The 12,470-nt window shown below is 39.1% G+C and overlaps 1 long non-coding RNA gene across 1 annotated transcript in view; it reads right to left on the bottom strand.

The window, feature by feature from the left end:
- Positions 1–8,225, bottom strand: part of LOC137482310 (uncharacterized) — a 57,237-nt gene extending 49,012 nt beyond the window's left edge. Inside the window, exon 1 of the long non-coding RNA XR_011003999.1 lies at positions 8,055–8,225. This is a non-coding gene — a long non-coding RNA (uncharacterized lncRNA). The remainder of the gene's footprint in view (positions 1–8,054) is intronic.
- Positions 8,226–12,470: the final 4,245 nt, after the last annotated feature.

Below are 12,470 nucleotides of genomic sequence, written 5' to 3'. Positions count from 1 at the left end.
ATGCAAGACAGAAATCCTGATTTCCAGAGTGACCAGCTGGGCTCTGGCCTGCCTGAAAAGGCCTCAAAAAGCTTCAGGTGCTGCATTTTATACAAAGAAATGTAAATGGCCATATCCTCATGGCCCCATGGCCATACATACGCATTTTTTATACATTTCATACTGCATAAAAAATAAATTAATAGGTACAGAATTATTCCTTATTTAAACATGGGGACTCTGAGCAGAAACTTCTTGCAACCTGTCGGAACCCAGGACATCCCTCTGCCTGCCCTGGCTGTCTCTAGACCCTGGCAGGGGGCTTGGGGACCTTGGCATGAAGTCAAAAACACCTGTGGCTTCCATTTTAGCCCGTGGAAAAAGCTGCCAACTCTGTGTGAGGAATTACAAGCCACAAGGGTTTGAGTAGTGTGGTAGCTGAGTTAACACAGGGTGAAAAAGTAGAATTTTGGGGCTTTTTAGAATGGGGTTCAAGGGAACAAGATGCAGGGATTTGGGCGTGTCCTGACCTTCTTCTCCTTCTCCTTGCCCTCCATGTCTTGCTGTGATGGTGACACTTTTCTGTTGGTTTCAGGTACAGACACACTGTCCAACAGAAATGACAGATATTGGCACGTTATTGTAACCATGGCACACGGAGTTTTTGGGATAAAATGTGAACACCACCCTGAGGGCAGACAGAATGCCATGGCCGGCCTGCTGGACAGAGCTCAGCAGGGCAGAGAGAGAATGTTCTGGATAAGGGAAAATAAACAATCTGGAGAAGCCGACCCTGCGCACTCAGACTCCTTCTTTGGCTGCAGGGGCTGGGAAACGAGGACTTTTACACTCTTGGGATCGTCCCAACACCCAGACCCTGAGAGCAACCCAACCTGGACTGGTCACAGTGTAGGAACAACCAGAATAGGGGTGGAACGAATGTTTTGAAGGACAGCTAAAACACAATATTCCCAAGATTAGAGTTCAAATTAAGACCATTAATTGGAAGAATTAACCACTCAAAAATATTGAATTTTAGCTGTAATCTCTATTCTGGAGGATTATATTTTCTGTGTTAATAGAACAGCATGCAAAGTCCAACACTTGGTTGGCGTTATTTCACAGAGTAAATTTTCTTTCTTCATACCTAGATACATTTTCTATATTTTGATCAGTGATATGCAGAAGTGTAGGAAGAATAGAGCAAAAATTACTTAATGCAGTGGACAAATGGCATGATTGGGGTTTTTTGCTGCTCCTGTTCATTAATATTGCTTCAAGTTCTACTCATATTTCCAGCTCCATGCACTTTAAAATCAACAGGTACCATTAAACAAGTCAGGCTAAATAATCTATACAGTTCTTAGATACCAAAAGAGTTTTTACCTCACAACACATAAATTACAAGTAAGCATAATCAGTTATTTGGCATAAAATGCAAATAATCTGTTCCATTACTGTAGAAGTATCTTAATCAAGACTCTAAAATTAATGCAATGATTCAGAAAACACATTACTGTTCAAACAAAAATATTAGGCATCTGTGTTTCCTAAATATGCTTTGCTAATTTATCAGCAGCAGCTCCTTCCCCAGAGGCTCATGGTACACAAATTTCCACATTTTGGTCTCTGGCTTGAAACCACCCTCTCAATTTTCACAGGGTTGCATTTTTTCTGCTCCACTCTTAACTTGTCATAGTAAGGCCCAAAGTGATGCACAGGGTTTTCACACAGCTCAGGAGTTGGTGCAAAATGCATGTTCTTGCACACATAGCCCATGTCCTGGATTTTCCAGTGTCTTATAACACAACCTAAAGAAATATTGATCGAAGCTTCACCGTGATATGCATAATTCATACATCATTTATTTGGATGCTGCCTGATCTTCCTGCAGGTCCAAGCCTTTCATACTCTGTGTTTGAATAGATGCATTCAGACCATGAACACTACTAAACTTTCATTAAGGAAAACAAATAAATTAATTCTAAATAAACTGGGGGCTCACTCAAAGAGTTCTGCTCTATGGGCCCTCCCAGTGTCAAAATCCATAAAAAAAAAAAAATCATCAGGTAAGAAATGGTAATTTTAGTCTATTTTTTTGAGCTCACAACATGAATAAAGGTATGTCAGTATTGTAGTTCTACTAAACAATATAAGCATCCTTCTGCAGGACTTTGAAGCTCAAATACTAAGTTAATATTAAGCTAATTTGTATCTTTGCAAAATTCCTCACAAATATTCTCATTTGTTTTCTTTCATGCTTCTATTTACAGCAGGGTACAACCAAAAACTGCAGTATATAAATTTATATCTTTAGTCTTCATCACAGAAATGCATAGAAACTTGCAGGCTGTAAGATGAATTTATCTGCAGTTTTCAGCTTTTCCCCCAATCTTTTTTGGCCATTTAACAGCTTGGAAGAATGCTGATTTGGATTTGCATTTTATTTTAGCATGATGATATATTTGCTTTTATAATTATCTATTGACAAGACACTCTGCTACAGTACCCCATATCATGTAGAATCCTAAAAATAAAATGTGCAAAAGGATCCTCTGTACTTACAACCAATAGCAATTTAGGCAGGGATTGGAGTTTTAATTGGTTTCTTAGAGTCATTTTCATCATATTGACAATTTGAGTTGTCTTAGTCTACTTATATTGTTCTGTAATATAATTCTGTCCCTTATTGACAAAAATACCCTAAAGCCAATTTAGCCAGACATTAGGTATATTTAAGCCTTACTCAAATTTAATGGTCTAAAAATACACAAAATCTTGAACCAGTAACTAAACAATAAACACAGCAGGGAAAATATCTCAGTATGGTGAGATTTATGTAATTTTTTGAGATTTTTAAAGCCATCCAACCATGGCAGCATGGATTTCCATGATGGATAAACAGGAAAATTAATCCCTTCTTGTTTCAAACTCATCCTGAGGCCTGCAGCCTTGCAGCACAGGACATGGATTGGAGTTCTCAGAGTCACCATGAAAACAGAAGGTGTGAGACAGGCATGGCAAGTTCTCACTCCTCCCTCGTCACCATGGACAGAGACAGGATCCTGGGGACCAAACAAATCTTTGAGTTTGCTCAGCACACTTTTTCTTTTATTACTGTCCTCAGAGGAATTTTGTTTTAATGAATAATATTCATTAGTTACAGAAACAATCTGAGAACAATAGAAAAATAAATTTGAGGGACATCCTGCAGCTATGGCAGATCATCTCCTTTGGGATGACTATGGGAGAGATTTTGTCTCTGTGAAATTCTCAGTCCCTGATGACTGTAGAAAGAGGCAAATTTCCTAATTCCATCATTGCCTTTGCAGATACTTTCATGTTACGCTCTCTGGATGATATGGGGGAGATTTTTACTACTGCTGCTTGAGCTTTTCTAAAGTGTCTCCAAGGCCACAAGTTAGAGCTACTGGAAAGCCAGGCTTTACTGGGCCTGACTTTCTTAGTCTGCCTAGGAAAGCACATAAAGCAAACTTGGTAGGAATTGAATGGACAGCACAGAGAATATCTGGAGCTGGGAGGGACCCACTGGGATCCCAAAGTCCAGGTCCTGACCAGCCCAAGCCTCCCACCAGGCGTCTGACAGCATAATCCAAAAACTTCTTGAATTCTGGCAGGAGAGATACACAGAGGAGATACTCAGAAGAAAACTTAGTCAGAAAGGGCATTATAACCTTCCTCTGGATTAGAAAGAAGAAAAAAATAATTCTGAAGTTAAGTATTTATTTACCTCTAATAACAAGGCAGCTAATCTTTTCAGATTAGCAGAACCTGTTTATAAACCTCCTCAGAACTAGGGAGCTTTGAGCTCCAGGCTTTGTTTGGGATATAACTCTGTGTACGATGAATTAATAATTCAACTTCCTAAACAAAGCACCCACAGCATTCATCACGGCTCAACAAACAAAACATTGGCTCACCAAGTCAGGGCATCCTGAAATGCAAATCACCAGAGGAGAAGGAGCACAAGATGTCTCTGCTCTCAGAAGGGAGGTGGCTGGAACTGTGCTGCCCAAGAGAGGAGAGACAGCTGGGGATTTTTATTTTGTTTTTATGTTAAAGCCCCACAGCAAAGCTGGAAGGACTTGTAAAAGATAATCCATCTCAACGAGGCAGCACCATCGAGCTCTGTTAAGTTACTGCAGTTTGGGACATTCTTCTGATGTATTCCTGGAGGTGATGCCTCAGGTTTTAGCTTTTCTATTTTTCACATTCTGTGCTGCTTTAGTGTGTAACTCTGAGCTTCATATCAGGGGATGGTGAGCTCTCTGCACAGAGCAGGGAGACAAAACAATTCCTTCTCTAGCTGGGGACCAAGGACAAATGATCCAAATCTCAGGCCCAAGAGCACAAACAACGTGGGCTGGAGAGAGGAAAACAAGCAGGATGGGACTGCCTGGGCTAAAACTGGAATGGGACAATGAACTCCAATGTGCCAATGGAGCAGAGCTGATCACAGTGAGAGCCCCCGGGAGCGCTCGTGCATTTTGGGACCATTTGGGTTCATCTTGGGTGCAGCCCTGGCTGGGCTCTGGTGCTGCCCAAGGTGGATCCATGGAGGAGATCCTTTAAAAATCCCTGCTTTATTCTTTAACTCCCTAGCCTCTGTTCTAGGGCAGCCTTGATAAAGCATCAATTCTCACAAAGAAATATTCTGTAGGAATCTCAGCACTTTATTCCATGGACTCCCAAACATCAGATTTGTGTACAATTGCTCTCAGAGGAAAAAAAAAAAACAACCAACCAACCAACAATAAAATAAAAACAAACACATTCCCTTGCACCTTATTTTTACAAACTGCCTAACTGAGAAAACCTGTGGTTAACATATGGTTAACCAAATCTGCTTCTGTTTTTCTTTTTTTGGGATATTGATCAAGAGAAGCTGTCCTTTGTTTTTCATGGGTGGTGTCAGGACAGAAAATTAAATATCAGGAATTTGTAGCTGATATCATCCAGCACCTGAATATAATGAGACTGGAAAAGGAGATTGATGTGTCAGGACAAATGTGTTGTGGTAGTTTAATTAATAAAGTACTTTTCCTGTATGTGTGTGAGAAAGAAGTGGAAGGAGCAACCAGGCAGAAATAGGTAATGTGGGTTCAAGAATCATTAAATTTTATAAAAGATATTTTCTCAGAAAAATAATAAGTACTCTGATGGGAGTCATTCTTCTAGCCTCAATTATTCATAGAACAGCTTAGCCTCTACTTTATTAAGTGTTTCATAAAAATATAAACATTTACAGAAATCACATCACTATATTTTTATACGTTTGTAAATAAAATTTAATAAAATTTTAGTCTTCTATACTTCATAAACATGGGGGATAATCTTTGCTTAGAGAATTAATTTACAATTCTTTAATTACATTTATGGAGCACATGGGATATTTTAAAATACTCAAACTTTATTATTTTTAAAGACATCTCTGGTTAGTGGCTGGGGTTATTAAATGAACAACTGTCAGCATTACAATTCATGTAGAATAAAGTATAGCTCCCTTCATTTCTGCTCTTAAAACACATATTAATGGAAGTTTTAGAATCTAAATAGATCTTTGGGTTTTTACAAGTTCAGTTTTTAATGTGTTACTATTTAAAAATGACATTTTTCTCTGGAATAAAACTGTATTTTGACTTCTGAGGCAATGTGGTGATCCATAAGGAGTTAAGGGATGGCTTTTACCTAAATTATGTTTTATCTATCAAACTACAGTTGTTTAAACTCTGGTAGATACCAGCACCCATGTGAGAACAGCTGGTGCTGTGTGATTCAGGCACCAAATTCCAGTTACAATCTAACAATCCACAATGCCAGAAACTGGATTTGGGGGTAGACTTGCACCTCCCTGATAACATTTCATGATCTCTCATCATTCTCCTTATTAGATCATAGTGACAAAAAGGACATGAAAATAAAAGCCTTTTAGGACAGAAGTTCAAAAAATACACAAGAAAATTATCATTTTATTTAACTTCTTTTTCCTCAGCTCTTTCCATTTTTCTGACTCTATTAATGAGTTTATAGCACTGTCAGCACAGCATTAATGTACAAATATTAGTCCCTTCTACAAGTACATTTCTTGCTCATTCACAGAAATTTGCACTATGTGCAAACGCTAGGAGCAAACCTATTTAAGTTGAAAGCATATACCAAAAAAATCCCAAAAACCCAACAATCTGAGTGTTCCTGACAATTTTTCTTTTCTCCTCCTCAAAATGCATCAAAATTCAACTTTTCCTTCTCTCATAACAAGCCCTGCCACATCCCCTGTCCCCCCTGACACTCTGGCCATGAAGGAATCTCATTTTTGCAGCCAGGTTTGACTCTGCAGCTTTATCTAACCCAGATAAACAAACACCTGCCACGAGTTAGCTCCGATCTGATAACAAATTCACAGTGATAAGGCTACAATCAATTCTCATCAAATCTCCCTCCTAAGGTGCTTTTCAGAACCTGTGACACACCATCACAGAGTGCAGTCATGCTGACTTTGAAAAGCTGGTTTAAACTGCTGTCCATTAAATTCTGATGTTATTAAATATCCAGGGTTTTTTTTTAAACTTCTATTCAAATTTAAATTGTTTTCTCACACAGGTAAAGGATTCTGTACCCCAGAGAAATATTCTCTACAATAATTTTCCGGATTTTATAGAAGAAAAAGAATAAACCCATGATTTTATTAAGGTCACAGAATACCCTGAGTTGGAAGACACCCACAAGAACCATCAAAGTCCAACTCCCATCCTGCACAGGATTCCCCAGAGATCCCACTCCCTGCCTGAAAACATTGTCCAAGCACTTCTTAATTCTGGGCAGGCTTGAGGCTGCGACCACTTCCCTGGGGAACCTGTTCCTGACTAGGCAGATGGACCTAAATACCACAATCCTTTGAGTTTCTGCAGGTCCCTGTGCTTTCACAGAGCTTTTCATGACTTTTGTGATGAAGGAAAGCCAAGCAGCCCAGCTGGGTTCCTTCAGCACTGAACGAGCTCCCCAAGTTTTTCCAGCACCTTCCCAGCTCCCCAGGTTTGCTGCTGTGGGTTCCTCCTGGTGTCTTCCATGGTTCTCCCACACGTGGGAGGATCTTTGTGGCTTCATGGACACTTCAGGGTGTCAAGAAAAGTTGCCCCAAAGCCCTTCTCAAAACCCAGGGATCCAATGATCCTGTGACAATGCCACTGTGCTCCTCTCCCACAGACCGTTTTCTGTCAGGACACTAAGCACTAACCAGGCCTCTTCAAGGAGAAATGCAAGCTTGAAATATGATTCAGTTGCAGTCAGATTATTTGGAATTATTTAGGAGAGAGTTAGAGGAGAAGAGACAGCTGTTCACACCAGAACCCAGGATGAAATACTTGTTTCATTACAACACTGCCCAATACTTAGGGAAAAACACCCCTGCCATTAACAAAGGTCCAGCAATAGAAATAAAATCTGCATATGATTTATACCGAAATTGAAAAGCACAATATGTTTTGAAATTCCCATATGTACGTAATTTCTTATTCATTAAAGGGTAACAAAACTTATACTACACAATTTAGAACTAATTTATATTTCAGTGACAGAGGTTTGATTAAGAGATACTACTGATAGTAAAGCACTAGACCAGCTTCTGGTTCAGCTATAATGCAATTTAAGGCATAATTTTATCTCAGACAAGGAGAGGCCTTTCCTTAGAAGAAGATGCTGCAATTATTAATTGTAGGGGCAATTCTGTATTTCTTGTGGGTAGGGTAGCCACTCAAGGCATAAAGAGAAACTCAATTTTTCTGTCCTGCTTGGCTATTCAGAGTCTGCTACAAGGAGATGAGTTCTGAAGAACAAGTGCTTTCATTTGGCAACACAGCATTTTTTTTCTGACTCAGCACAAAAGCTGAACTATTTTACTCAGATGAAGAACTTTAGAAAGCTTTAAAAACAAACTCCACCTTTTACAAACAGAACACTATTGGTATTTAAGTCTGTGGTATAGTAGAGTTAGAAAGAACTCATTTTCTGAGTTTAAATCCACAGTTACTAAGAAAGATTCCCATGTGTAATCATACCTGTGATACCTTCAGGGTGTAATGCAGGTTCCTCTTGGCACCAAGCAGTTTCTGATGGGGTAAAACAGACACAAAAATCCAACTCAGATTTCCTCTTCCTCCACTGCCCTAAAGCACCCTGCCAGAAGCTGTTTAAAAAGCTCTCACTTGCAGTACCTAAACTGCTAAAAGAGTTTTTGTTCTTAAAAGGAAACACATGTTCCTTCAGCTGACCTGAGGGAAATTACCAACAGAATGGGAACATAAACCACTGAGCCTTTACAAAGGCTGTTAAAAAGACAGTGTGGAAGGCGAAATGTGAATATTATTTAGGACAAAAGTAAGAAAAAAATGAGGACCCTCAGAGTAGGCAGGGAAGACAGTTAATCCTATGAAATCCATTAATCACAGGCACCCTGCTCCTGTGTTAGTGCTGTATCCATTTCTGTGGCAATCCTTGAGACTGAGCTGCCTCTCAAATTTCACAGTTCAGGAACTTCCTGAAAAAATTTCCCTCATTATTTGAATTAAATAATGGTTCTAAGTCATTCCTTATGTATTATACTAACAAATAAACAGGAATCTAATGGTTTACTTATCAAGAAGACAATGACCTAATTGTTTAAAGATCTAAATTGTCCAAAGACCTAATGAAACCTAAATGCCTTTCACATTCTCACTCCAGCCCTAGTGGACAGAACCTCAAGAAATGCTAAAGAAGCACATACTGTTTTATAATCGAAGTATAATATATTAATTTTTAAAATAAAACTGGATAAAAAATAGGGATATCCCTGAATAAAAGAAACAGAATAATTAAAAGTTCCCATTTGTGTAATTGCTCACAAAAAATCTCTAGTTTGGCAGAAATTTTCTGTGTGCTCTCAGAAACAGGGACCAGATTTGCCAATAAATCTGAAATCAAGACAGAATTATAAATTTCATGAGCCAGATTCTCTTCAGTCATGGAAAAGATATTAATTCTGACAAAGATCCAGTAAAATGTTGTGTTTCGGTAAATAAATTATCTGGACCAGAATATTCATCTTGTTTCTTGACAGCAGGGAACAATAATCTACCAAGAGTAATGAAACCTCTTCTCTCTGCAAAACATGCATCCATTTCCCATTTGAATGAACGGAACATATATGGTCACATAAAAGTAAAAATTGCAATTGTAATTGTAAAAAAAAGCAGTATATTGGAAAGAAAATACAATTTTATCTGTGGCTTCAAGAATAATCTGCATCCACAATGAACAGCAATACCTTAGACCCTTATTCTCTTCTAAGAAATGAAAATCCCTGCATATGTGCATATGTGATTGTGAGTTAAAATTAGAATTGCTTTTTGGAGAAGAATCTTGGCTTTCTGACTTTGCTGCTTCTCAGGCAATCGGAGTGTTTCAGCAGCCTTCAGGAGAGGGCAGAGTCAGCAGTCTCCAGCTCACCCAGCACACATTCTGGCCAAAATCAATGAGATTTCTCTGCCAGCTCCTTCATCCTTGCTCCTGTTTGCTGCTGCCTCCCCCCGAAGCCTCCTGCACCTGGTACTGTCTGATAAATTTGTACTCCTCCAATTTACAAATCACTCCGAGCACTCCAGTGAAGGGAAGGGAAGGAGTTCTCCTTCCTGGCCATGCTAGAACCCAGACCTTGTGTTCAAGGAGCCCCTTGGCAGGGACCCTTGGAGAGGTTTTGCAGCTCCATCTGCTCGTGCTCTGCTGGCAGGACCTCAGGCAGGAGGGCTGCAGCTCCCTGGCCAGCTTGCCACTGAAACTCTGGGGTGGGTCTGATCAGCTTTGGAAGTAAATCCTGCAAGTTTTACGTTCCAATTTTGCTGTAATCATTTCTAAAATACCCTCAAGAAAATGTCCATTTATATATATGTCAATTTATATATGTGTCCATTTATAGATATATGTACATGTATATTTATGTCCATTTATATATATGTCAATTTATCCATATTTATGTATAGCTAGACACCAAGGTGTGCCTTGGTACAATTTTCTCCCCATAGAAGAATGATAAGCCTAAAAATGGACTGACACTAAGTTTATTGATGCAAGACATCTCTAGGGATCATAATATCTTTTATCCCCCAAAAACACCCCAAAGAAATCATTTCAAGCAGCACAAATTTGCTCAGGATTTTGTACAAATTTGAATAATTTACTACTAACAACATCTGAATGGCTTTTTTACAGGCACCAGCCAATACAATAGGTGCCCTACATTGCTTCATATGAAATTAGAGAATTCTTTCCCAGCTCTTTCCATTCATGCATTAAATTCTTCATTGCTTTTAAGGATTTATCTATTCATTCTTCACTTCTCCTATAGGCTAAAGGAAAGAACTGAATGAACAACTGTTGTTCTGCAAGAATTTTGGGGTCTGTAATTATATATTTACTCAATAGAGTAAGTTAGCTGTTATTTGAAACTGCTTACTGTGGCTCAAAACTAAGAATGGACATAAATCTTATCTTAAATAATCCTTTTTTACACTATTATCTCAATTTATCCCAGTTGAATGGCTTCAAACTGACAGAAGGTTGGTTTAAATAAGGTGTTGGGATGAAATCCTTCCCAGTGAGGGTGGGCAGCCCTGGCACAGGTGCCCAGAGCAGCTGGGGCTGCCCCTGGATCCCTGGCAGTGCCCAAGGCCAGGCTGGACAGGGCTTGGAGCAGCCTGGGACAGTGGAAGGTGTCCCTGCCATGGCAGGGGTGGAATGAGATGATCTTGAAGGCCCCTTCCAACCCAAACCAATCTGTGATTCCATCCCTGTGATTTTATAAATCTGTGATTATTTCTCAAGGTGCTCCCCATAGTTTCCACCTTTTATGACCTCATCAGTACTTCTGTCCCTCTCAGTAAATACTTCTCATTTCCACTGGCAATGTTGCTCTAGTCTGAAATAATCCCAATTATCCCATTGCATAAGACCCCCAGCTCCAGAGAAATTAGGCAAATGGAAACAAGGATTCTCTGAGACATTAAAAGTTGCAATTTCAGTTTCCTCTGGAGAGGCTTGGAAACAGAAATATTGCAAACTAACTGTTGGCATTTCAGGATGTTCACAGCTGTGATCAATTTTAACAAGATTTAGCAAATTCTCCCTCCTCAGTTCAGAAACTCAGCTGAAAAACTCTGTATCAATCTTTCAGATAGCTGAATAATTCCCTAATTCCTCTGTGTAACTCAGGTAACAAACAAAAAGGTTTCAGCAGCATGAAAACTTTAAAGCTTATAATCATGGCATATACAAATAGCAGTTTTATATTAGATGTGTTTCTGTCACTAGATTTCCTAGGGATAAATTGACAATAAATTGTATTTTTTCTTATTATTTTGGAGTGCTATTGCAGTTTGTCTTTCCCAAAACCTAATTAGGCTTATGTATCATACACCACTCAAAACTGTTCTATCTAGCCTGGAGTTAGTCTGATTTGTTCCATTCCAGGGTGAGTATTTTCCTTCTAATACTTCTCCTGGGAATCTTTAAGCAAGAAAGACATCATTTCCATTAGGATTGCTTCACTATACTATTCACACCAAATGTTGGGTGTTAGTATATTCTTGTACATCTTTGCTCTATGTTCTGAAAAAAAAAAAAGGAAAATAATAAAAATACAATCTCATTACCACTGGAAACAATATAAGGTTTTTTTTCAACTAATACATCAGTTCTGACAATTTTGTTATTTATGAACAAGTTCAAATCATTTGTATCAAAACTGAGACAAATCAAGTTCTGAAAAAAAACCCCAGAGTATGTTTTGTTATTTGAAACAAAAACTCAAACACAAAGCATTTGTGTCAGGTAAGCCTTAATGAATTATAACTCTTTCAAAGTCTGGAACATTTTAGAGAACACAGCTGACAACCACGAGTATTTTGTTTTGGATTAACAATTCATTGGCTTGGGTTTTGTTTTTGAAGCAGAAATCCATCTCTGTGCTGCTTACTTAGTTAAGACGATTTATTTGTGCATCTTTCTTTTTATTCCCTGCATTTGAAAAGGGTGCAGCTTTACTGCTTGGCGTTTCCATGATATTAAAGGTAGACACCAGAAATCCAAAGAGGTTATTTGGTGGAAGGGAAATCTGGGAGCCAAAAAAAACCCCCAAAAAGTTATTTTGGAATTTTCACTATGTTTTCGAACACAATTTCTCTTTCATGAAGAAGCTTCTCCAGGAGGCATCGTGGAGAGTGGAGTCCTGAACTCTCCATCCATTGAACTCCACAAATTCCATCCCCTGGAATGAATAAAAATACAAATGATGCCAGACACGGGAGCAGACAGATCACAGATCCGGGGTGGTTTCCCTGGCAGGGTGCTGTGGCACCTGCTGCACCTGCAGGTCCTGTGCCCCCACCCCTGACAGCTGCAGGGCCAGGGCAGCTCCCTGTGCCACAGAGCTGGCACATCAT

The sequence above is a fragment of the Anomalospiza imberbis genome, chromosome 14, assembly GCF_031753505.1.
Source record: "Anomalospiza imberbis isolate Cuckoo-Finch-1a 21T00152 chromosome 14, ASM3175350v1, whole genome shotgun sequence".
NCBI lineage: Eukaryota > Metazoa > Chordata > Aves > Passeriformes > Viduidae > Anomalospiza > Anomalospiza imberbis.
Note: the sequence above shows the minus strand (reverse complement) of the source record. Positions and strands in the feature narration are given on the sequence as shown.